We start from the raw sequence: 5,640 nt of genomic DNA, 5'->3' as shown, positions 1-5,640 counted from the left end.
CAAATCAAAACCGCAATGAGGTACCATCTCACTCTGGTCAGAATGGCTGCTATCCAAAAGTCTATAAGCAATAAATGCTGGAGAGGGTGTGGAGAAAAGGGAACCCTCTTCCACTGTTGGTGGGAATGCAAACTAGTACACCGCTATGGAGACCAATGTGGAGATTTCTTAAAAAGCTGGAAATAGAACTTCCATATGACCCAGAAATCCCACTGCTGGGCATACACGCCAAGGAAACCAGAACTGAAAGAGACATGTGTACCCCAATGTTCATCGCAGCACTGTTTACAATAGCCAGGACATGGAAGCAACCTAGATATCCATTGCCAGATGAATGGATAAGAAAGCTGTGATACATATACACAATGGAATATTTTTCAGCCATTAAAAAGACTGCATTTGAATCAGTTCTAATGAGGTGGATGAAACTGGAGCCTATTATACAGAACGAAGTAAGTCAGAAAGAAAACCACTAATACAGTGGTTTAGAAAGATGGTAATGATGACCCATATGCGAGACAGCAGAAGAGACACAGATGTAAAGAGCAGACTGTTGGACTCTGTGGGAGAAAGTGAGGGCAAGATGATTTGAGAGAATAGCATTGAAACATGTATATTATCATATGTGAAATAGATCATCAGTCCAGGTTTGATGCATGAGACAGGGTGCTCAGGGCTGGTGCACTGGGATGACCCTGAGAGATGGGGTTGGGAGGGAGGTGGGAGGGAGAGTCAGGATGGGGAACACATATACACCCATGGCTGATTCATTTGAATGTATTATTTATTATTTTTTATTTTAATTGTAAAGTAATTAGCCTCCAATTAAAATAAAAAATAACAAAAACAAACAAAAAACAAAATAAATGAAAGTCAAATGAAGCAATAAATACATAAAATAATAAATAAAGTGATGAAAGCAGAGATCCTACAACCAAGAATACTCTACCCAGCAACTCTCCTTCAGATTTGATGGAGAAATCAAAAGATTTCCAGACAGGCAAAAGTTAAGAGAATTCAGCACCACCAAACAAATTCTACAACAAATTCTCAATGTACTTCTCTAGGCAGGAAACAAGAGAAGGAAAAGCCCTACCTACAGAAAATAAATCCTAAACAACTAAGAAACCGGTTATAGGATCATACATATTGATAATTACTTTAAATGTAGATGGATTAAATGCACCAACCAAAAGACAGACTGACCGAGCAGATGAAAATATGTGCATGTATGCACTTCCACTTACTACATCACTCTGTTTGACCCCCACCAAATTGTATGTAATTATTTTATATTATTAGGTTAATCATATTTCCATTATGGCTTGCAATTGTAATTATCTTTTATTTTTTGTCTGAATGTTGTTTGTGAAAATTGATAAACATCTTTTACTATTGTGATTATGTAACTATTACCTGATACCATTGGATCATGATTGGTCAACAGAAACAGATAATAGAATTCTATATCATAAAAACTACTATTTAATAGAAACACCTGTAATCACTTTTTAAAATCCAGAAGCATATCAGAATTATCTTGGAAATTTTTGAAAAATAAAAATGCCTGAGTATTGCTTTTATCCCACCAGCTCTCCAGATTTGTTTCTAATGAGCAGCCATGTTTATAAACAGCTGGACTATATGAGGATTTTAAAAAATTAATTTATTCATTCTAATTGGAGGGTAATTACTTTACAATATTGTAGTGGTTTTTTTGCCATACATTTACATGAATCATCCATGGGTATACATGTGTACATGCACATGTACATCCTGAAACCCCTCCCACCTCCCTCTCCTTCCCATCCCTCAGGGTCATCACAGTGCACCAGCCCTGAGCACCCTGTCTCATGCATCAAACCTGGACTGGTGATCTATTTCACATAAGATAATATACATGTTTCAATGCTATTCTCTCAAATCACCCCACCCTCGCCTTCTCCCACAGAGTCCAACAGTCTGTTCTTTACATCTGTGTCTCTTTTGCTATCTTGCATATAGGGTAATCATTTCCATCTCTCTAAATTCCATATATATGCGTTAGTGTACAGTATTGGTGTTTTTCTCTTTGACTTATTTCACTCTTTATAATAGGCTCCAGTTTCATCCACCTCATTAGAACTGATTCAAATGCGTTCTTTTTAATGGCTGAATAATATTCCATTGTGTATATGAATCACAGCTTTCTTATCCATTTGTCTGCTGATGGACATCGAGGTTACTTCCATGTCCTGACTATTTGTAAACAGTGCTGCAATGAACATTGGGGTACAGGTATCTCTTTCAATTCTGGTTTCCTTGGTGTATATGCCCAGCAGTGGGATTACTAGGTCATATGGAAGTTCTATTTCCAGTTTTTTAAGAATCTCCACCCTGTTCTCCATAGTGGCTGTACTAGTTTGCATTCCCACCAACAGTGGAAGAGGGTTCCCTTTCTCCACACCCTCTTCAGCGTTTACTGTATGTAGACTTTTGATAGCAGCCATTCTGACTTCGGCAACACATATACTAAAATTGGAATGATACAGAGAAGATTAGCATGGCCCCTGTGCAAGGATGACAAACAAATTTATGAAGCATTCCATATTTTTAAAATGAGCCAAAGAACTAAACAGACATTTCTCCAAGAAGACATACTTATGGCTAACAAAAACATGAAAAAATGCTGTATGAGAATGTTTTACTTTTATCTAGCTTGTTTCACTTTTTCTATTTCATATTCAGTGCTCCGACTTCACTTTCACTTTTCACTTTCATGCATTTAAGAAGGAAATGGCAACCCACTCCTGTATTCTTGCCTGGATAATCCCAGGGACGGGGGAGCCTGGTGGGCTGCCATCTATGGGACCTCACGGAGCCTGACATGACTTAAGAGACTTAACAGCAGCAGCAGCTCCCATTTCATTTAGTTTATGTTTTCCATTTTCTCCATTTTCTGATGTTCTTTCTCAAGCCTTTATCCAGTGTAGTAGAAAAGCTTAAATACACATATGTAAATAATATGTATAATATATATATTTTAGAAAGCTTATGAATTTTTGCCTAACAAAAAGTTTATGACATTTTTGATTTTACTTGTTTGCTTAGTATGAATCAGTTCATTTCAGTTCAGTCACTCAGTCGTGCCCAACTCTTTGCAACCCCGTGAATCGAGCACGCCAGGCCTCCCTGTCCATCGATAACTCCCAGAGATCACTCAGACTCACGTCCATTAAGTCAATGATGCCATCCAGCCATCTCATCCTAGGTTGTCCCCTTCTTCTCCTGCCCCCAATCCCTCCCAGCATCAAAGTCTTTTCCAGAGTCAACTCTTCCCATGAGGTGGCCAAAGTATTGGAGGTTCAGCTTCAGCATCATTCCTTCCAAAGAAATCCCAGGGCTGACCTTCAGAATTGACTGGTTGGATCTCCTTTCAGTCCAAGGGACTCTCAAGAGTCTTCTCCAACACCACAATTCAAAAGCATCAATTCTTCAGCGCTCAGCTTTCTTCGCAGTCCAACTCTCACATCCATACATGACTAAAGGAAAAACCATAGCCTTGACTAGATGGACCTTTGTTGGCAAAATAATGTCTCTGCTTTTCAATATGCTATCTAGGTTGGTCATAACTTTTCTTCCAAGGAGTAAACGTCTTTTAATTTAATGGCTGCAGTCATCATCTGCAGTGATTTTGGAGCCCCCAAAAATAAAGTCTGACACTGTTTCCACTGTTTCCCCATCTATTTCCCATGAAGTGATGGGACTGGATGCCATGACCTTAGTTTCATGAATGTTGGGCTTTAAGCCAACTTTTTCACTCTCCTCTTTCACTTTTAGTTCCTCTTTACTTTCTGCCACAAGGGTGGTGTCATCTGCATATCTGAGGTTATTGATATTTCTCCCAGCAATCTTGATTCCAGCTTGTGCTTCTTCCAGTCCAGCGTTTCTCATGATGTACTCTGCATATAAGTTAAATAAGCAGGGTGACAATATACAGTCTTGACATACTCCTTTTCCTATTTGATACCAGTCATTGTTCCATGTCCAGTTCTAACTGTTGTTTCCCGAATTGCATACAGGCTTCTCAAGAGGCAGGTCAGGTGGTCTGGTATTCCTCTCTCTTTCAGAATTTTCCATAGTTTATTGTGATCCACACAGTCAAAGGCTTTGGCATAGTCAATAAAGCAGAAATAGATGTATTTCTGGAACTCTCTTGCTTTTTCAAAGATCTGGCAGATGTTGGCAATTTGATCTCTGGTTCCTCTGCCTTTTCTAAAACCAGCTTGAACATTTGGAAGTTCACAGTTCACGTATTGCTGAAGTGTGGCTTGGAGAATTTTGAGCATTACTTTACTAGCATGTGAGATGAGTGCAATTATGCGGTAGTCTGAGCATTCTTTGGCATTGCTTTTCTTTAGGATTGCAATGAAAACTGACCTTTTCCAGTCCTGTGGCCACTGCTGAGTTTTTAAATTTGCTGGCATATTGAGTGCAGCACTTTCACAGCATCGTCTTTCAGGATTTGAAACAGCTCAATTGGAATTCCATCACCTCCACTAGCTTTGTTCATAGTGATGCTTCCTAGGGCCCACTTGACTTTACATTCCAGGATGTCTAGCTCTAGGTGAGTGAGCACAGCATGATGATTATCTGGGTCATGAAGATCTTTTTTGTAGAGTTTTTCTGTGTATTTTGGCTGCCTCTTCTTAATATCTTCTGCTTTTGTTAGGTTCATACCATTTCTGTCCTTTATTGAGCCCATGTTTGCATGAAATGTCCCCTTGGTACCTCTAATTTTCTTGAAGAGATCTCTAGTCTTTTCCATTCTATTTTTTTCTTCTATTTCTTTGCATTGATGGCTGAGGAAGGCTTTCTTATCTCTCATTGCTATTCTTTGGAACTCTGCATTCAAATGGTTATATCTTTCCTTTTTTCCTTTGCTTTTTGCTTCCTTTCTTTTCATAGCTATTTGTAAGGCCTCCTCAGACAGTCCTTTTGCTTTTTTATATTTCTTTTTCTTGGCGGTGGTCTTGATTCCTGTCTCTTGTACAATGTCACGAACTTCCATCCATAGCTCATCAGGCACTTTGTCTGTCAGATCTAGTCCCTTAAATATATTTCTGACTTCCGCTGTACAGTCATAAGGGATTCAATTTAGTTTATACTTGAATGGTCTAATGGTTTTCTCCACTTTCTTCAATTTCAATCTGAATTTGGCAATAAGGAGTTCATAATCTGAGCCATAGTCAGCTCCCAGTCTTGTTTTTGCTGACTCTATAGCGCTTCTCTGTCTTTAGATGCAAAGAATATAATCAATCTGATTTCAGTATCGACCATCTGGTGATGTTCATGTGTAGAGTCTTCTCTTGCGTTGTTGTAATTATTATGTTTATAGTTTTGGGTCTTACATTTAAGTCCTTAATGCATTTTGGTTTTAATTTTATATAGTGTGAGAAAGTAGTCCAGTTTGTGTATGTAACTGTCCAGTTTCCCAACATATTCATTGAAAAGGGTGTCTTTTCCCCATTGTATAGTCTTACTTTCTTTGTTGTAGATTAAATGACAATACGAGCTGGCACTAGTGGTAAAGAACCTGCTTGCCAATGCAGGAGACATAAGAGACAGGGATTTGATCCCTGGGTTGGAAAGATCCCCTAG

General features: G+C 38.7%; 1 non-coding gene across 1 annotated transcript; it reads left to right on the top strand.

The window, feature by feature from the left end:
• Positions 1-2,490: 2,490 nt before the first annotated feature.
• On the top strand, positions 2,491-2,594 carry LOC114116743 (U6 spliceosomal RNA). The gene has a single exon (XR_003590570.1). It is a non-coding gene; the product is annotated as a U6 spliceosomal RNA (small nuclear RNA).
• Positions 2,595-5,640: the final 3,046 nt, after the last annotated feature.

Source organism: Ovis aries, chromosome 10 (assembly GCF_016772045.2).
Source record: "Ovis aries strain OAR_USU_Benz2616 breed Rambouillet chromosome 10, ARS-UI_Ramb_v3.0, whole genome shotgun sequence".
Lineage (NCBI taxonomy): Eukaryota > Metazoa > Chordata > Mammalia > Artiodactyla > Bovidae > Ovis > Ovis aries.
This window is presented reverse-complemented; position numbering and strand designations above follow the sequence as displayed.